The 21,202-nt window shown below is 41.9% G+C and overlaps 1 long non-coding RNA gene across 4 annotated transcripts in view; it reads left to right on the forward strand.

Moving 5' to 3' along the window:
• The first annotated feature begins 8,941 nt into the window (after positions 1-8,941).
• The window catches only part of LOC116586142, a 156,931-nt gene continuing 144,670 nt past the window's right edge, over positions 8,942-21,202 (forward strand). For 2 of the 4 annotated variants that reach the window (XR_004283905.1, XR_004283906.1), the window contains exons 1-2: positions 8,942-9,122; positions 9,797-9,908. This is a non-coding gene — a long non-coding RNA (uncharacterized LOC116586142). Of the gene's footprint in view, positions 9,123-9,178; positions 9,475-9,796; positions 9,909-21,202 lie in introns of those variants that run through there. The other 2 variants (XR_004283903.1, XR_004283904.1) reach the window with 2 other exon arrangements.

The raw sequence follows: 21,202 nt of genomic DNA on the forward strand, positions 1-21,202 counted from the left end.
CTGCACGGGGGCTGGGGCAGGGAGGGGTCACCTCCCTGGGGTGGGGACGGGGGGGGTGTGTGTGTGAAAGGAAGAGCCTCAATTAAAACCTACAAGAGCGCTTTCCTCTGAGCTGGGCAGGGGCGCGCGTTTGCGTCAGAGGGCGCGCAGGGCTGGCGCAGGGGGCGGGGGTAATCGACGCCGGGGGCCGCGCCCCGGGGCTAGAAGGTCTAGAGAGTCAGCCAGCCGCGCAAGGCTGGCCTCGGTCCGGCCACGCAGGCAGGAGGGAAGGCAGGGTGCGCGGATGAGCCGAGACTTCCCGGGAAGGGCGGAACCTATTCGCCCTCACTGTGGGCTCTTTCCGCTAGCCCCCACCCTGAGCTTCCAAATTTGAGAGACCCTGGGGGTGGGGACAGTTGGGGCCCTCGAGGCTTCAGGCGAAGCCACCCGCTCCTCCAGAAGGAAGGGAAGAAGGGATGCTGCACCGGCCCTAGTCTAGAAGATGGGGGCTGTTGGCGGTGGCGCCCACAGCAGTGGAAACTCTCGGCTTTTCGGAGCAGGGGACAGATAGCCCCTCCGCCCGTCCTGTGTGCTACATTTCTGTCTCAAGAGGGGGCAGGCAGGAAGAAACTGAGTTTTTTCGAGGAGAAGTGCTGTCCTCCTCTGGGACTCCTCTAGCGCAAGCGGAGCTCAGGTCGCTGTTCTTCTTACGGACCTTGTGTTCCCTACCGCGTTTGCACACTCTGTGGATGTGCCTCCACTTGGGCTTACAGCCTCGGCCCTAGCAAAATGGCTTCCATGGAGCGACGGGGGCGGGGGGGTCAGCTCAGGTCCATGGGCAGTTCTGCTTTCTCTCTGTGAGGCTGTCCTTTGTTACTGGTTCAACTTGGCACACTGATCCTGGGGCCTTATGCACCCCACACTCAACCAGGACATAAGATATCTGTTGTTGGGGTAGAACAGAAAAATGATCGCATTTTGTGGGAACATGTAGGTCCCCCAACTGATAGTCCACCCAAGTGTCTGGGCACACTTAGCTTCAGGAGAAGAAAACACAGTTGCAGGATCCACCGTTATTTCACTCCTCTTCTCCAGATCTCTTTCCCTCCTTTCTCACCTCAGCCCTTCACCTTGGTTGCTAGGTCTAATATGTGCACGTGGCATTCGAACCTAGGCCCACTGTGGCCCTTGCCTCAATACCCTACTTGAGACTGCCATTCCAGTGGCCATATATACTGGGTCCTCTCCAAGGTCTCTTTCTCCTGGTGAGGCCCATCCAGGTATGGGAAAAGGCTCACCAGGTTCTAGGCTCCCCAGCTTCCTTTCGGAAGGCTACCTGTGACAGTCTGGTTCCCACAAGACTATTCAGTGCACACACTCTCCAGTGTCCTTCCCCTAAGAGATGAGAAGTTACCCCTCGGCGTGGGAAGGAGGATTTGGGCTGTAAGCTTACAATTTCCTTTGTGGTTTGCTAGCATTGTGGCTCAGCCTTAATTACTTTTTAAGAGAGCTTCCACACAACACTTGATCTCTCCTAGCTGGATAGCCAGTAAACAGTTATGACCTGGGGGAGAAGGAGAGAAGCAGAGTTTGGTGGCTGCATATACTTCATTGACTTGCATTCCTGGCCCCAGAATCTGGATCCAAGCAGACTTTCTAGGCGATTAACATCCTCCTACCCTAAATCTTTCTTTCCAGGTAGGCCGAATCATTCTTCATTAATCCTATGACCTTTTTGATATTGGTATTTTACTCTTCCAGAACTCACCAGACCATTCATTTTGGCTTTTTGGTAAATCTCACTAAACAAAGGTGGCCTTGTGAGAACATTTTCTACACCTAGTACAAGGGTGATGAGACCCTACAAATGACCAGAAATATGTAGAAAGTTATCTCCTATACCTTTCCCCTACCCCTTAAATTGTTACAAGTGATATTTTCCTGTTTAGAGAGACAAGAGCACAGAAATAACCCTGTTTTATCACACCCATCTGGAGAGATGAACATGCCAGCACTCACTGAGAGAAAGGTCAGTTCTTCGGCTCTTACTGCAGACCTTTCCCAAAGAGCTTGTTTTAAAGGTGCCGAATCAATTAGTCTCCCTTGGCATGAGATTAAGCCCAGGAAGAACACAGTTGAAGAAGATATATTTAAAATGGTCTTTAGAATGGTACTTTGAAGAAGAGGGTGGAGAGAGGCACAGGAATGCCTGCCCAATGTTTCATGATTATTAAGAAGTCAAAATGAAAACCCAAACAAACAAACAAAGGCCCCTGCCTGTGTCAGAAATCCCTCCTCACAAGACTGAACTCAGTCTGTATTGTGGCTGCCCAGTTGTAAAAAGTTCTGCCTTTGTTAAAATGAAAACAAGGATGGAAAGGCCAAATCGGGAGCTGGGCTTCTGCTGGACTGCCTGCTTTTAGCCTGTCCATGAGTTGAACCGTGGATCAGGAGGCTTGGATATTCACTATCCTTCTAGTAGGCATTTTTTCTTTGTCACCTTTGGGTCAAAACACCCAGAGATAAGTGCTTTACCTTAGAAAACGGTTTAGTTTCCATCACAAACCAGCCATTTAAAGTACGTGTTTTGGAAGGAGAGATAAGGGAAGCAGTTTCCCCTTTCCGCTTGGGCCTCTAGTTGGAGGGCCGGGACTCGCCACGGGAGGATGGCAGGAGAGCAATTGCTGACCTTTGGATGCAAATCCAAGCCTTTTATCGGAGGAAAAGTGACAATCATCCCTAGCACACTAGAGAAGCCAAGGCCAAATATTTACTTTTTGTAAAAATCAAGCCTTAGCTATCTAAATGCATTTATGCAAAAGAAGGAAAGAACTGGAGACTTTCATGCTGCAGAGTGTATTTCTTTATTTTAAATGCTGGGCTGGAATGAAGAATAACTGCGCGGTTCTTTTTCCTGGGGGAAAATGGGTTGTGTTTGGATGAAAAGTTGGAATTTTGAAATGACTTAGAAGCTTGTTAAAGTTCCCTGACAATACAATCTGCTAAACCATATAATAATTTCTCTTAATAGTTACCTGTCAGGGCACCTATTTCTTATACTGCAGGATTAGCCCTTCAGAGTAGATCTGAGTTGTAACTGATTCAAGTCAGAATAAACATATTAATGTTTAATTCCTTAATGTCACTTTCTGAATGGCCTATAAAATAAACTAGTGAAAAAGTGTTGACTCACAAAGCCAGCAGATCTGTTGATAACTATGGTCATATTACAATAGTATTTACCTATTAGAAGTTTGGTCTAGATAATAAAGCTAACATTAACTTCTAAATTTTCAGTGGAAAGATATGTTTATTACAGTGTCCTCCATCAGTGAGGGAGGGTTAGGTAAAGTTTAAATGAAAAAGTATGAGCGAGGTACACACCACTGATACAAACCACATGGGGCAGTAAATAATAATGCCCTCTGTTATGCTATGTATATTTTATTTACCTGTTTCAGAGGTGAATAATAAACCCAGCCCAACTATGGGAGGAGTTAATAAAGCATTCGGAAAGCATGATCTAACAAACTTGAGGATAGTTCTGTTTTATTGTTAACCCTTTGCAGGAAATCTTCTGAAGCTGAAAAGAAAAAGGAAAGGGCTTTTGTGTTAGTTGATCCTTGGCTATTCTAGGGCTCAGGTTGGTGTGAAAGGGACGAGGAGGTCACTTGAAATCTCCTTTTATCTGCTCTTATTTTCTCTATGGATCAGCAACTTTGAATAGACACCATCTAATCGCTCTTAATGGAAAGAAGCTATAGGACCAGTGAAATGCCTTTACTCCAGAAGTGAATCTATGTGTGTGGATAGTAAGCTGAGGTTACATAGGACGACATTTCTGCACACTTGTGCTTAAAGATTTTTCAGAGTGCATGGATATATACATAAAAGTTTCTTTGACACTCTGGGGGAAAGGTTTGGGTGGTTATTTTGCCTTCACACACCCACACCCACACCCACATGAGGATTCTCTACCAAGTCCTGGTGATTTTTTCAGCTGACTCTTCCTTCAGCTTTTTCTTGCCCCCGCACTCTGAGATGTCATATTGAAGTCCCCCCAAAGAAAGCAAATAATTGAGAGCTCGATGGACAGCTTTTTAGTGAAAATATCTTATTTCCTTTCTGTTTTTAACTGGAAGTCACACTAATGGGAGGATTTCTTTTCAGAGGGTAGAGACTGTATGACAGGTGAGAGGAGATGGGGTAAAGCAAGACCATTGTTTTCAATTTCTCCCCAGAATTTTTTCTTTTCAGTCTTTCTTGGAATTAAATTGGTTAAAACACAATAAATAAGTGGAAAACAAGAGCCTGACATTAGGCAATTTAAAAGTTTTTCTTGCTATAGATACATACCTCCAAACCTTTGAAACTGAACAACTGATTGCAATTTGCTTTGAAATTAGAATTATTTTAGTTAAGTTTTTTATGCTAACTAAAATACCACTTAATTTGTCTTCCTTAAGGATTACAGTTGCTTTAAAAAGGAGAAACCAGTCCACAGCTGAAGTATAAATGACTACCCAGAAAAGGACATTTGATTTCTAAGACTGAAAACACTGGACTTTACCTCCTAAGAAGCTCTCTGCACTCCCTGCCTCCCCCTATGTTCTTTCCAGTAAAATTCGCATTTCTCCCAGAGCCTGGGTCACTTTGCTGTAAATTCCTGTAAAGGAATACATGGTTACCAGGGCTACAAGTTCCCATCTCAACCTGCCAGTCTCCCTGCCCCCTGTTACACACTGCAGAGACCCTTCGCTGTCAGATCTGGGACCTTGAACCCCTCCTCTCTACCCTAGTCTATAGGAGATCGAAGTTCCAAAGTTTGAGGTTGGGAGGGAGAGGATTAATCCTCTTTAACTCCTCTCCTTTACCGTCCTCAGTTCTGAACCCCAACAGATCCGTTTCCTGGTGTTTCCTGGTGAATAGGAGGGTAGGAGCCGCCCTGTCTAATAAAGATTAAATTAAGTAGAAGAATCCCAGCCGCTGGATATTTGGAAGCTCCGGTGGGGCGTCAAACTGACGTTTAACACATTTTTTCCACTCACTGTGCACAAGTATTGGATTCATTGGGCTTAACTTTAGAAAGGAAAGAAGAAAAAGGATAAGGAAGGAAAAGAAAAGAAAAAAGAAAGAAAGGAAAAAGTCAAGGAGAAAGCCCAGTATCAAGGGTGAAGTGACTTCATGTTCAGAGATGCTGAAGGCAAGAGCAGGGCTTCCTGACTTTTCTAGTCTTTTCTTTCTCTGAATTACTCCAAGAACTGGAAGCTCCCTCTCCTCATTGGGGGCGCTGAATTTTGCTGTTTTGGTGGGTTTGAGTCCATATTTATCTATTGAGGACAGTTTGGTAGCTCAGGGTCAGGACTGGGTGTGCGGGAGGAAAGGTGAGCTCAGGATCTAGTTGCCTCTTCTATGCTTACTTTTAACCAAGGTTTTGGTAACACACACTGAGCACTTTTTACTACCCAGTAGGAGAAACAATGGCTTTTCTGTCTGCCTTGTTCAGCCAACTGGACACTGACCTTGAAGCTGAAGCAGCCAGGCACTTCCTCCTCTGGGAATTATTCTGGCCCCAAAATACTGGCCTCTCACTCCCACCTGCTTCTCTAGTTCCAGGGTGCAGTCTGGAGGGGCAAAAGGCAAGTCCCTTCGTGCCAGTGCCTCGTTCCTGCAAATACAACACTGAATAAATTAACCTCAAACCAGCTAGTTGGGGTGTAGTAGTTTAGCAGGACTAATTGCAGACAATGGAGCTGAAATGACTTTTCCAATTAGCTGCTGGTTGGAGTTTAGTTGGAGGAACTGTCAGCTCCAACGATGGGTAATTGCTTTATTGCTCACAAAACTATCATCTATTTAGAACATATGTGCTAATTACTCTGGATGGGCGTCGAAAAAGAGACCATAAATCTAATAGCACTTAAAAAAGTCTATGGTGCTTGTAAGCAACCCCAGCCCAGGTTGGGGTGATGGATGGCTGTCTTTCAGAAAGGCGAGGGTTTGGACTGGCGGCACCAACGGGATGCTCTGGTCAAATCGCGTGCCTGAGAGCCAGGGACCAGCGCAGCTGTGCCGACGTTATAAATCACTGTCGTCAGAACTAGTCCCCTCTTTCTCCGCGCACTTTTTTTTTTTTTTCATTTTCGCAAAAGATTACTTTAGAAATCTTTTAATGGGATTATGCTCGGAAATTAATCTCCTTTAGCCTTGGCTAAATTTATTGTGGTCACTGTCGGGAGGAAAGCTCTGCAACTGCAGTGAGGGCCACGTCCCCTATTCCCTCCTAACTTCAGCCCTCGGGGCCTCCCAGCTGCGCGCGACAGCCTTGCCCCAAGTCCTGGGGAGTGATTGGGGCTGAGAAAGAGTGGAAAAACACGTCTGTGCGGAAGCCCGCGGCGGTCCCTAGTGAACCCCTTTGTCCTAAATGCGACGTTTCTATACCGGGTTTCCTATTTCCATATCTAGCATCCCTATACAACACTGCGCCTTCCTCCACAAGGGGGTCTGCTACAAGGAGGAAGGAGGCTACAGTGGCGGGAAGAGGAGGTGAGGTTTGCCGGAGGACGGCTGCCAGCCAAACTCATTATTTTGTCCTCTTGTCTTCCACGCCCCTCTTCCGGCGGGGGAGCTCCGGCTTTGCTAACATTCTCCACTTTACTTCTCTGCGCAAAAACGCAAGGCTCGTATTTCGGCGCTTTCCCTGGCACAACTCTGGACACACTTCCCCCTGACGTGCACAACGCTTGAGGTCCGAGAGCTAGGGCCCTCCCGGTTCTTCCAGGCTCCACGCAGTAGCGCAACGTAGGGTGGGGATCCCGCTTCCAGTCCCGCAGCTGCGAGTGCTTAGCGTGGTCCAGCGCCGCTCGGGCAGCTGCTGAACCTGCGGGGCTGGCCCCGCCGGCCCTTTATCTCTGCGGGCGATGACAACATCTGCCTGAAATGGTATACCTACTTCTGCAGCTCAATTTAGTTCTCAAAAGCAGCCCTCGGAGGTGTGGTTAATTGATGGGGATAAAGGCGTAATGTCCTGACAGGGAGACGCCAGTGATCCTTTAACATACTTTTAAAAGAACCACCACCACCCCAAACATCGGCGAGTCATTGCTAGGTGGGAGTTTAAGGCGTGGATCTGGATGCAGGAAAAGCGGCGCTTGTGCTGTTTGTATTTAGAGGCTTCAGTAAGGGGTGGGCCCTGGCTTTCAGGGTGGGGCACCTGGGAGCCACTAGGGCGCGGAGCTCCGGCTGTCAAGGGGTTGTCGCGTGGCCCCAAAGAGCGGGGCGTGACAAGGAGCCGGGAGAGCCCAGGATGACAAATGACCGGACCGAAAGGCGGGTGTGGGAGAGGAGCGCCTCGGCCGCTACTCCCTGGGCTCTGTCACTGTATCAGCCCTTCCTCTGCGCCGGACTGGGTCCCCATAGGGCAAGCAGTTTGTTTTGCCCTCTCTAGAGTTACTCCTCGTTCAGCATGAGCGAAGTGGTCGAGTGGCCGAGTTCGGGGGTTACTCGTGGTTCCGCTGTCAGAACCACCTGAGAGGGACCCCAGGACCAAGAGAAAAAGACAAATGCCGCTGTGTGTGTGTGTGTGTGTGTGTGTGTGTGTGGCTCCAAACCGCAGAGCCAAAGCACGTGGCCATATTTTTGCCGGGTTTGCCCAGAGCCCTGGGGTCGGGCGTCCCGGGATTTAGCCGCGCTGGGTCCCGCCGCCGGGTCGGAGCAGTTCTTGCTTAGCACCTTTACCAGACTTCTGCCCACCACTCTCTTCCCAGCACCTTGCTTTTCTCTTTGCTCAGTTCTAGTTTAATCTCCAGAGGGTCAAAGGATTGTATTACACAGAGCCAGCCAACTTAGGTTCCCTCTAGGCGCTAGAATGAATAAATAAATAAATAAATAAATAAATAAAAAATAAAAAAATCAGATCGCCATTTCCATTTGCGAGGGGGAACGCCCTTCAGGTGCGGGCGGCTGTGCCCCTAGCAGATTTTGCGAGTATCTTGTTTTACTCTTTGGAGAAGGATAACCTTGATGATGCAGGTTTGAGCTCCCTCTGGAATCGGAAGGAGAAACAACTCCAATTATTGTCCAGATTTCATTATATTGAGAGATCGCAGGTGTTTCGGCGACTGCTATTGTCTGCCTTCCTCCCTGAGCCCACATACGAGGGATGAAAGAGTCCCAGGAAAGTTAATTTCCCCAAACCCTCTTGCGGAGAAGGCGTACGTTGTCACCGGCGAAGCTCTGGGGTCAAAGATGTGAAGAAATGTAATTAAGAGTCCCAACTCCCAGAGTGTGCCTGTCTCGTTATGGTTCTGTGCTTCCACCGTGACTGTCCACCCTCATCCGGTGTAGTTCTGCCCTCTGTGAGGTCTAGGAAGCGAAGGCTCACTGTCGCTTGGCTGTGGACCCCCCAACCCTCGCCCTTCCGTCTTCCCGAGCAGGGGAGGACTCCAAGGCCGTGGTGTCCAAGATCCTTGGGCGCCTCAGAGCCAGAGACAGGGTCCCGGGTGCAGGTTCACGCCCCGGCCGGCCACCCTCGCTCAGGAGCTCCCTGCCCAGGATCAGGCGGCAAGTCCCTGAGGCTTTCCTGAAGGCCTGCTGCCTCTGGACTGCCAGGGTCGTGAATTGCCTGTGGCGGCCTCTTGGCGGCCTCTTGTCGGCCCAAGCCCTAGGATCAGCGTGGGCCCTGAGCGGTGTGGGCCCTGAGGGCGGCCAGGAGGCTTACGGCCCAAGGCCGCGCCATGCACGTCTCAGTCAAGGGCCCTTACTCCCGTGTGTCTCCTCACATTTTCTCACCCCACAAGGGCTCTCCCTTGCGAACGAATCCTGCCCTCTGCGAACCTGGCTCCCTAGTGGGGCCCCGGGGCCCCTCCCATTGCCTCCCTCGAAGCCCGGGATCCCTGGCCCTGACTACCGGCCCGGCCGGAGCAGTTCCCGGAAGCGAGGCCCACATCCGGGCACGAAGCCTCGCTCGCAGGATTGGCTTCCGGCCGTTCGACGCAAGCGTGTCGCTCCGCGCCGCGAGGGTCCCGGTTCGTGGGATCTGCGCGCCAGGACCTCGCGGTAGGGCAGGGGTCGCGCTCTCGCCCGTGCTGAAGGGCCTTACCCCCGGAGCTGGCCCGAGTGACAAAGTCCTGGGCCTGCGCGGGGTAAGATTTGAGAAAGGAAACCAGGCTCGACCGGCGAGGCGCACGCAGGCTTCGGAACCCCAGGCCCACGCCCTCGGTCGGCGCTGGCAGTTCGTATCCCGGGGTCGGCGCAGCCCACTTCTTGGGATGGGCCAGAGGGAGTGTGAGCCGGCGTTGGGCCCAACTTTGTGAAGTTCAGAGACTCACCGTCGAAAGAGACCGCCTTGGCAGTCGTCCCCATTACGCCTTTTTTTTTTTGCCCTTCCCTGCCTCGAGCGCCCTGAGCCTTTGCCGTGTTCCGGAGCTCCGCGGCTGTCTGACAGCCGGCCCTGCCTTGGGCACCTAGTCCTCTTCAGGTGTTGGGCTGAGAGGGGTAAGGAGCGATGCTCGGGGCGCGGCCAGGACACCTCAAACCCGGTTTTCTAGTTTAAGGAGGAGCTCGGCCTTAAAAAGCTGAAAAGTCAATGGGAGTTAACTTTGTGGCCTTTGGTATTTTTGAAAACAGCTACTACAAGGCGGGAACTGTACGGAAAAAGCGTTGTGTAGTTCATTTTAAAAAAACAAAACAAAACAAAACACAACAACTTTGGGGAACCGTATCTGGAGAGCTTTCCTAGGGATTGTTTTATAATCTCGCACATTAGAGAGTTGGTATGTATCTTGCCATCAGTACGCTGAATAGTATGTTCCTTCAGACAGGGATTGAGAAACGGAAATACCACCACCGTCCAGCCAAACCTGTGAGGACTGATTGCAGGGGAACTGGTGCTCCAGATGTTGCACTAGAGGCGCTGCGAGTGTGAGCAGGTAATGTGGAGAAGAGTGACATTGTTAACAGAAAGTATCTAATTAACAGTGACTTCATTTGATTGGAAGGATGAAAAAGCCTTTTTAAATCAATCCAGATTCACTGGCCTAAGCTCAGCCAATTTATGAATATGGAGCCTGACTGGGCTCTGCTTTCTTTCAAAGATGTCATCTTAGGGGTAATAGCATAGGTGAAGTCATTTGGTTACACTGTGGAAACTTTTATAGTGCCTTCCTTGGGAATTTAATTCAGTGCTTCTTCATTTTATTAGGAACAGACTGACTCCATCAACTCTGTTCTCCCTGTTTAGAGGCAGGACTGCTTGAAGCAATTAGGTTCACCAATTAGCATAGTTTTACTGACCCCAGCAGCAGCACCACTCCTTAGATTATCCATTTCTTCAAAGTCAGGGAAAAGCTGGAGGACAACATGCTTCCCAGGTGTCTACGTTGGGAAAATAAGCCCACAAGCAGGGTAGCACAGCGGTGCAAAAAGCTTTCTAATAGTCCCCAAGTGTTTCAGCAACTTTGGTGGATTTTTCTCCTCTTTTCTGATTCTGGATCTTGTAATACCTCCTTACTTTCACATAGCCTTTAAAGCCTGTCTCCTTTGGTTGTATTTTGGCAGAGCTGCTTTTGAGAAAGTGAGTTTTCTCCCTTCTTTTATGTACACCTGCCTTCTAATGATGCTGTAGACAGTGTTAGGGTCCAGAGAGAAAAATCACTGAAGGCTCCTTTAAGGTCTGTTAGGTGACAAGGTAAGGGCTCAGGTCTTCGGGTGTGTGTGTGTATATGTGTGTGTGCATGCATGTGTATGTTCTTGCATGTGTACATGCCTCAGAACCTATGAGGAGAGGCCAGAGGGTGAAAACTGGGAGATAAATCATCACTTTCCCTAATTTTGAAGGTGTACCTGCAAGGCTTTGCTGCAGTCTCTTCACAGTAACGACAATCAGTTGGCGGCCAACATCTTTAGTAAAAGCAAATGTCTGGAGCTCCAAGCAGACTGGGAAAGAAGGGGCTTTGCTCTTGCCACTGCCATATGTAGTGCAGGGATTACATTTACATAGCTATTGTCTCTCTTTCCCCTAAAATATATATTCCTTTGTAAGATTTTACTAGATTGAATTGCTGACAGTTCATCAGTAGCAGCAACAATGTAATATCCTAACCTTATTAAATCAATAAATACTAGATCCATGTATTGAATTAAAAATGTATCAGCATGGCCAAGAATTGCAATCATATGGCCTTGGACTGCAGAATCGAAGATGCCACTCAAAAACTGACGAGGTAGCATTTATTTAACCTTTTTCTATTTTGCATCTGTGATTAGGTATTCTGGGTTCTAACATTTCAGGGACCATTGTGACAGGTTTTTTGGTTTTGTTTTGTATATTTCTTGGAAATTCTTTTCTTTCACATCTCACATTTAACCACAAAAATGATACATGTTTAACAATAGTAAAATATTGTGGCTTTATCGTTCTTGTCCTTAGTTTTCATCTAGGGAATATAATTCCACTCAGAATGCATTACTCTAGTAAGACATACTCAGGTGTGTAAGTTTCTACATAGGCATGAGTGAATTTAGATGTTCTTTTGTATGTGTAAATAAATATACTCTGTGTGAATGTATTGCTGTACATTGATATAAGTTTATTTTTTGAAAAGAAACCACTTTTGATTTTATCTTTCAGCATTGTCGATGATATTAAAAGCTAAAGAACTTTATTATTTCAAAACAAGTTATTTATAGTCTGATTTGCTGTTGGTGCTTCTGTGGCTGGAGATGAAATTAAAATTTGCAAGTCTTTAAACTTAACAGAATACTTAGAAAGTTACATATATTGTGAATGGTTCCATGTTATGTGTGAAAAAAATACTTCACATGCGGTTTACCAGGAATTGGTCAATTAAGTTGTAGATTAGTGGCTGAATTTTAGAGTTAGTCCCTACTGAAAACAAGGAATGTGTTTAACACCTGGAATTTTAATGGAAAAAGTAATATTACTCTAGCCAGGTATTTGTTTATACTGATTAATGATGCTAATTATTTAAAAACATTCATCCCCTTTTGATGTCAGCTAGCATATTTGTGGTACTGAATTCTGAAGATAAAGTCATTGGGCCTTGGGTTCACTATGCTGTGAAAGAAAAAAATCTTTATTTGACAAAATAGGCAATCAACTGAAATCTATCCTCTTTAAATAAACTGATTCCTCAGTATTTTCCCAGTGTTGGTGTAAGTTGTTGTCTGTGATGTCCCCCAGGGCTCTTTCCTCTGCTCTCTGATTTGGTATATAAAAGCAGCTCTGAATGATGGATTACTGTGTCATTGCAGCCTGCAAAGGATTAATTTGTTTCATTGATTTCTCTTTAGGCAGATTGCCAGAATTTGCTGCTTCCCACCTTTCCTCAAGACTTCTAGAAGTAATAGACAGTTAGCCTAAGACAAATCAGCTTTTTTTTGTAAAAATAGAATCATGAAACCAGGAATCCTAATAAGAACTTTGGCAAACTTTTTATTGGCATATTGGGAAGAGCAATTAATAGGCTACTTTATCTGGTTTAGAAATAGTTTTAATTGAAAAATTTCTTTGACTTGGTGACTTAAAACACTTCATATTAATAGTTCCTAAGTAAGTATTTATAATATTTTTACCACAAAAATTTTCTCAAATTTGTAAGTATCTTATTTAACTCAGAAAAAAATGTGTTTATGAGATTGACGGACACTTTTCTTTGTATGCCAGATTTTAGGATCAAATAATATGGCAATATAACTTTAAATCAATTTATTAGTAAATATGTATAGGATTATTTGATGCAAAGATTTTTAGAAACCTTGGAGAAGGACATAGAGTATTAGAGCACAGAAAGAGAATTGTTTAACTGTTTGATAAAAATATAGCTTTGTGATTAAAAGACTGGTGTCTGCTCATAATAACTTAAAAAAGTTAAAAATGACATTTTGTACATATTTCTGCTTTTTCCTCCAAGCATTTACATGTTTTGCTTATACATATATAGATAGATACCACTTTGTATCCTGCTTTTTTCAGTTGACATTATACAGTGAAAAATTTCCTGTATAATTAAAATTATTATTGAAGTCATTTATTTTGACTAAGGTTTTAACATGTATATTTTAGTTACTCATTGTTCTACCATTGGAGAGTTAGATTTCTAATTTTCCATTATTGTAAATAAAGTTATGATGAATGACATTTTAAATAAATCTTACTCGTCCCTCTGATTATTTCCTTATAATATATTATTACAAAAGAATTTACTTGGGAGGGTATAGACTTTTTTTAAGGTTCTTGATGCTGATTGCCAGATTGTTTTCCGCAAAGGTTCTTCCAGTTTATACTGGTACTGTTTAAAAAATTTCTGTGTAGAGGCAGCAGCATTCTAATTTATGTTACACGAGCAAAGAAAACAGAACAACACTCTTTCCTTGTCTTCTGAAAGCAGTGGCAGCATTTTGCATGTACTTAGTCTCTCAGAAGTATTTTCTCATCTGCAGATGTGAAATAGGCTGGTTATACAATCTATTTGTTTCCCTTCTGTAGTGCTGAAAATTATATTGATTTAATGATCTCAAGTTATACTTTTTATGCAATTAGTTGTGTAGTAAAAACTAATATTGTCATGTGCTAATGTCTTTTTTCCTCTATTGTGCTATGATAGTAGTCCATGCAATATCAGCAAGTTTATGCTTTTCCTGTGCTTTGCTGAAGAGAAAAAGGAACATCTGTTTCCATTATATATCTGCATCATAATGATAACAATTAAATAGCTTTTATGGTAGTATACAGTAAATATATTTTGCTGAATGACCTATACTTTCTTGTTGGAAAATTTCGGAGATTTCAGAGACACTTAGTTTTTACAGGTAGGTTCTGTGTAGAGGTTTACAAAGGCCTCTGGTTACTTTAGGTAAATCACTGCAGTCTCAGTATAAACAAACAAAGAACCCTGAGGATTATACTCTAGGCTATCAGATGTGACTCTTGAAAGTAGTTTTCTTAGGCAGATGTTTAGAGTACAAATTATTAGGAACCTCAGTATTCTTAAGTGGCTTAATCATGCTGCTAATAATAGTTTTGTTTTTTGTGCTGTTTGTGTACTTTTAATGTTTTACCAAGCTGGAAATTGGAAATAGTTGTGTGTGTGTGTGTATGCTAACACCTATATAAACATTTACAGCCTAGCACTCTTTTTTTTCCCATATATTGGGGGATCACAGTGATATTTACCTTTTAAGCTCATCAGGAGGATGTTTGAAACCCATGCACTATTTCCATTGACCTTTAATGTTCCCAAGAAATGTTTTCATTTATTTCATTCAGTTTTTGGTTAAAGATGTTTTAGTGGTTACTTAAAAAAATGATCAGAAAGTATTTCAGACAAAATGTGCTATATAAAGAAAAACAAACAGTTTTGTACTCAGGACTCAGTTTGAGAAATAAAATGTTACCAGTGCAACTGAACCTCTTCCTGATCATATTCCCTTAGGACGACAACCTCTTCTTTCTCTTCTTCTTCTTCTTTTTCTGTTTTTAAGATTTTACTTATTTATTTGACAGAGAGATAAAGCCGCAGAGGGCAAGTGAGGTGGGGGGATGGCAGAGGCAGAGGGAGAAGCAGGCTCTCCACTAAGCAGGGAGTCCATTGTGGGGCTTGACATGTAGCTCTATCCCAGCAGTCCTCCCAGGATCATGACCTGAGCGGAAGACAGATGCTTGACTGACCCAGCCACATAGGCACCCACCCTTAAGGCTTTTTGAAAAGATAATCAGCATCCTAAATTTGGTGATTATCTTTTTTGCCTTTTATGTATTTTCTCTAACATGTCAAAAAGCTTGACATAGTGATTTGTCCTTTCAGATAAATTTTTAAGTGTTGGACCTGAAGACTGTTGGAAACTTTTTTTTATCTAATCACCTGTCGGTGGTTATGTTTCTCTGCTTTACTGTCCTCATCTGTGAAGTTGTGTATAGATCCACATGTTCTTTGATGTCCTTTAGCCGTAATTAAAGTTTTTTGATAACCTCTTATTTTCCATATGAAATAAAATAGAACAAAAAGAAGACAAAGACTCAGAGAAGTTTAAGTAACTTACCCAAGACCATATAGTAAATCCAGAGCTAAGGATAAAGCTCAGTTCTCCTGACTTTGGTTCAAAGCACTCTTTTCTTCAGTCCACATTGTCATCTTTGAGTACTGGCTGAGTGACCACTGTGGTAGCTTGTAATTAAAGACCATCTACAGGCTTGTATAACTTTGTGATTGTGTATGCCAGAGAGACTTTTCTCTTAGAATATTTTTTTTCTGTAGGGAAAAACACTGTAGGCTTATCAGCCTGAAAGCTACTTATAGAATGAGAAGACTGTATGTGTCCTGCAGAGCCTGTAATTTTCTTCTTTATTTTCTGCACTTTCCTGGAAAAAATGGCAGTTTGGTACAATGACGCTTTCTATAGGTTTCTTACCATGTGATCAGTTTTCTGATCTCTCATGGTAACTGGAACAGGACAATAGGGATGGACACAAATTTGAGGGTCTCTTTACATGTACGTGTATCTATTCAATATATTTTGGCAGTCAAGATTTTGACAAAAAAAATTTTTTTGTAACTTATACTATGGTCAAATCACATGTGACTTTCTATTTGAGAATGAGTTTGTTTCTTGTTTCTATTTAGCAACCAACTTACCAGAGCACTGAAATGAGAATAGCACAAATAGAATAATGTGGAAACATGTTTTTAAAATCTCTTTGGAGAAAAACCCTATTCTAAAAACGGCAACCTAGAATTACATGCATGTAGGTTCTCTTTCAGGTTTTTACTCTAACAAATTTAATTCATTCTTAGTTGAGATGAGTAAGCTTGAGTCATAATATTCACACAGTGCCATGCCTCTCCTATGAAAAAATATCAATATAACTAGAGATGGAGTTAATGTATCCTATTGTAAAACTATCTTTTCCCAAGTTTGTTGCCTCAAAACCAAAAATTTTGTTTAATAAATTATTTGCTTCCTTCTATAAATATATACTAGGAAACTTGTGGTAGTAGTAATCATTCTTTTAAGGAAAGATGAAGCTACTAATAGTAGCTTTGTCAGTGCTATAAATATTCTCAAGATAGTTGTGTTTTAACAAGCAACCCAGGTAACACATTTTTCTCTATTTTAGGTCAATTATCTTACGTATTCAGCAGCTTCTGGTAGGAAATTTTCCCTAGCATATTAGCGTGGGGAGGAGAGACCCAGTGTAATCAGATACCAACATTCAGTACACCTTTTATTTAACATTGCTTTATTTGCTAATACTCACTAGATATGATTTCTTTAATTTCTATAACATTTCTGTCTGGAGACAAAGCTGTGTGTGTTTGTGTCTGTGTGTTTGTCTGCCTGCCTGCCTATGTGTAAATATTTCAAAGGTATTTCTTGTCTAGTTGAAAGTTCTGGTGAACATCTGTAATGTGTAATATGAGGAATTTTAAATTTCCCCTTATTGCTTTAGCAAGTAGATGAAACTCAATAGGAAAGGTGTGGGTAGGGGAAATTAGCCCCTGACTAACTTATTTTCTCTATGTCTGTAATATGAATTTGGACTGTATTGGTGAGAATATGGAATCTTAACCACCAAACCAGCAATGTTAAAAGCAGAGAGACCTCAATGAGAGACAACAATATATAGCCTATATATATTATTTTACTCTCTTAGTTATATATTATCTCTTTTAAGAAAGGTGATGTGTTATTTACAGCAACATCTGAATATGGTTAAAAAAGTGTGTGTGTGTGTTTGTTTGTGTAGTGTATTTTTTTTGCCATATATATTACCAGGATTATAGGTGCTTAAATGTCTGCATTGTTTCTACTCAGTCCCTAATGACTTCACTTCAGACCAAGTGGAGATTATTTCAAAACTAGTGTTGGCTATGTATTTTCTGTTGACACAGCCAATACATAATTTCATGATGTATTTTTCAGTGGGTAAAAGGGTAGAATTTTCTTCTACTGATGTTAGATTTACATGTTGTAAAACTTTGTTCATGGCCTGTTTTGAAATCCCAGCTGTTTAGGATTTTCTTATTATTTGATTCTTATGAGAATTTTGTTACTGTTGTACTTATTGTTCTTGAGGTATAGATAGTTAACATCTATTTATTGAGTTCTTGTCATGCTTACTGCATATGAGGTAGGTAAAACGATAGTCATTGGCCTTCAGGGGAATAATTATTTATATGGTCTTTTGCCCATAATTTAACAGATTATATTTTCCTAATATAATATATTTGTGATTTTTAAAATACTCCTACAAGAAGACTTTAAGAGGAAAAGAAAATATATTTAGTTTTCCATTGCTGTTATTTACCTTTTGAAAAAATTCTTAGAATTGTAATTTGGGATTGGGGTGCCTGGGTGGCTTAGCCAGTTAAGTGTCTGCCTTTGGCTCAGGTCATGATCCTAGGGCTCTGGGATAGAGCCCCATGTCAGGTTCCCTGCTCAGTGGGGAATCTGCTTCTCCCTCTGCCATTCCCTTTGGCTGTGCTTTCTCACTCTTGCTCTCTCAAATAAATAAATAAAATCTTTTAAAAAATTTTAACTTAGGGTCACCAAAATAATATTAATGTAGTATCTTGAATAAATTGGATGTGGCATTTACTAACTTTAAATCAGTTTTTTTTTTTTAAAGATTTTGTTTATTTGAGAGAGAGGGAGTGAGAGAGCATGAGCTTTGGGGGCTGGGGGGGGGGGGGAGAAGTGGGAGAGGGAAAAGCAGACTCCCTTTTGAGCAGGGAGCCTGATGTGGGGCTCCGTCCCAGGATCCTGGAATCATGAGCCAAAGGTAGACGCCTAACGGATCAAGCCACCCAGGTGCCCCTAAATAGTTTGGTTTTTTAAAAGTATAAGATATAAGAATTTTTCCTAGTACTCAATCTTGTTTAAGTATGCCAATCTAATTATCTCTCTCTAAATAAAAAATTAATTGCCTGTTTCTGAAAAGCAGCCTTTGTGCTGCCTTTTTTTTTTTTTTTAAAGATTTTATTTATTTATTAGAATGAGAGATAGAGAGATAGAGAGAGAGAGAGAACATGAGAAGCGGGAGAGTCAGAGGGAGACACAGACTCCCTGCTGAGCAGGGAGCCTCAGGCTGGGATTCCATCCAGGGACTACAGGATTATGACCTGAGCCTTAACCAACTCAGCCACCCACCCAGGTGCCCCTTTGTGCTGCTTTTTAGCAAGAAGCACGTTCATTTTTTAAAAATTTAACTAACAAAGTACATTTAACTTAAAGTTAGGAATTAAACTAAGTGTGAAGACCAACATGTTTTCAAAAATATTTAGAAAAATAGCTGTGTTTGGTCTTGACTCCCCTTTAGCCTTGATGGTAAGATCATTGAATTTTAGCACTGAACCTTTTTTTTTGAACCTTTTTTATAGCATTACACATGAGCATGTTTTTATAGCTCACCAAAGCTTATTAAAAGATGCTGAGAATAATTACTATTTGCCTGTCAAACAAGGAGAAGCGGGTTGTTGATATATTTGCTAACACATTTGACCAAGGTAGATAGCTGTTTTTGAAAAAGGATGAACAAAAATACCCCTCTTCTCCATATAATATTTGTAGTTTTTTTGGACTTAGTTATGTAGCTTCTTTTATCTCACTATATATAGATGCAGATGTAAGTTTCAGTTTATTATTATTGCAATAAAAGTCAAAGTATAATTTATATTTGTGTAGAGTATTCACATGAGGTAACAAGGTCCTTTTGAATTTTGGAGATTGATTGGGTTTTGCATTATTTATACATTATACATTTCTCAAAACAAATACACAAATTCCAAAATTTATTCAGTTATTTTTATTTAGTTACATTTTTGAGATGTGTATTTTATAAGATTTATATTTTAAAAAAGACAAAAACATCAGTAATACCTGGTAGAAGATTACATTGTATTATGCTATACTATTAGATTCAGTCTCATGTCAGTCTAAGTTGTAAAGGTAGTTGTTTTGGACTGGCTGGAACTTAGTGATCTGAAAGAATAAGGGAGTGATATTATAGAGCTTTGAAAGCAACATACCAACTGATATTTGTGACAGAAACAAAAGTCACCAAGATCATATTTATATTATTTATATTTATATTTATATTATTAGTATATTAAGCATATACTAATATGTTTAAATGTGTTTTGGATTTTTAAAATTTTTAAATGATTTTATTTATTTTTTTGCCAGAGAGAGAGAGAGAGAGAGCAAGCGCACAAGCAGGGGGAGTGGAAGGGAGAGGGAGAAACAGGCTGTCCACTGAGCAGGGAGCCGGATGCAGGGCTCAGTCCCGGGACCCAGGGATCATGACCTGAGCTGAAGGCAGATGCTAGGCCAATTGAGCCACCTAGACATCCTGTGTTCTGAATTTTAACAAATAGTTTTAAAATTCTGAAAATCCTGTATTTTAAGGAACTAGTCAAAGACTATATTTTTATATATAGTGTATATGATGGAGAGTTTTGTTCTTACATAAGCTTGCCTAATAGTTATCCTACCCTAGAGAATTGTAAAAAATCCTTAATTTATGAGTTTTACTTTTTATATAGATGATAAAACCTTCTTATTGTATGCTTGGCATATTATATATAGTATTTAATCAGTTTATGTAAGATGTAAAATTCTCATTTTACTGGTGAATTTGAGGCTCAAATGTGGTTAAGTAACTTGCACAGTCAAGTCACATAGAAGATGAGTAACACAGCAAGGATTTGAAGTGAAGTATGTGTCACTTCAGAGCCCATGACTGATCTATGCTGATTTCACTGCTTCTTATCAAGTAACTGATTATATTACCTTTTGATTATAAGGGTCAGATTGTATTCTGACAGGCACATAAAAAAGCGCAGAGCAACTCTTTTACAAAACAAAGGAAATCTATATACATTTCATGGTATTTTTATGTCTCAGTAGCTATAGAATAATATTCTCTCCGTTTGATTATATGCTGTTTTATGTTGAAACTCTGTCCTTAGAATTTTTTGACACTAGGATGGCTTAGGTATAAATACCACCCTTGCAGGCAGATTGAAAAAGGAATAGCAAGAAAGTTTATTATTTCTTTTTTGTAGTCTTTCTTCGGAATGTTTTTGTCTTTAGTGACTTCCAGGGGAAAAAAAATCATGGTTTCCCTTAGTAGGTGTATTATTTTGCTAGGGCTGCTGTACCAAAGTACCACAAAAGGGGTAGTGTAAGCAACAGACATTTATTGTTGTTTAGTTCTGGAGTCTTGAAGTCCAATATCAGGGTGTCATCAGCATTGGTTCCTTCCAGTGGCTGTGAGGAAGATACTCTGTTTCATGCCTCTCTCCTAGCTTGTGGTTTATTGGAATCTTTGGTGTACCTTGTCTTGTAGCAGCATCATCCTGATCCCTGCCTTCATCTTCATGAGGTGACCTCCGTGTGTGTGTTTCTGTCTCCATGTCCAGATTTTCCTTTATAAACACACCAGTCATACTGGATTAGAGCCTACCCTTATGACCTCATCTTAGTTTGAACATCTGCAATGACTGTCTTTCCAAATAAGGTCACATTCAGAGGTACTGAAAGTTAGGACTTCAGTATATTTTTGAAGGGACATAATTCAACTCATTAATGGTAGGCAAATTTTTTCTGAGATGATAGATTTGAAAGCTCTCTAGTAGTGGTTATATACATAAATTTGCAATTGGTCAGTTCATTGGTGTAATTATATGCATGGATACCCATAAATGAGTCATGTCTGAATATTTGTTTTGGAATAGGACTGATTTTGCTCTAATATTCTTGTAAAAAAGCCACATGAAGAACAGACTGGAGAACGATTTAGAAAGGCTTTCAATAAATGATGTGATTGAGTGTCACAGTGTATGGGGCAGATAATGAGCTTTTGATAATTCATTTACAAAATTAGTATAGCTTGTGGTATGAAGTTGGAATTTAGATAGACATTCAGAACAAGAGGGTGTTACAGAAACAGAGAGGATACGGGTTTAGGTTCTAATGTAGGAGAAAGTATTTTATGTATAATGGGCCATGGTGGTGAAGGGAGGCTTTGAGTCACTTATGTGGTGAAGGAATCTCTGGCTTTTTAGGGTTAATGCCGGGTCTAGCTTTTAAGTTTCAAAGAATCGCTCTAGGATTTATTTATTTATTTATTTTAAAGATTTTATTTATTTATTTGACAGAAAGGGAGAGAGAGATCACAAGTAGGCAGAGAAGCAGGCAGAGG

This window comes from Mustela erminea, chromosome 3 (genome assembly GCF_009829155.1).
Source record: "Mustela erminea isolate mMusErm1 chromosome 3, mMusErm1.Pri, whole genome shotgun sequence".
NCBI lineage: Eukaryota > Metazoa > Chordata > Mammalia > Carnivora > Mustelidae > Mustela > Mustela erminea.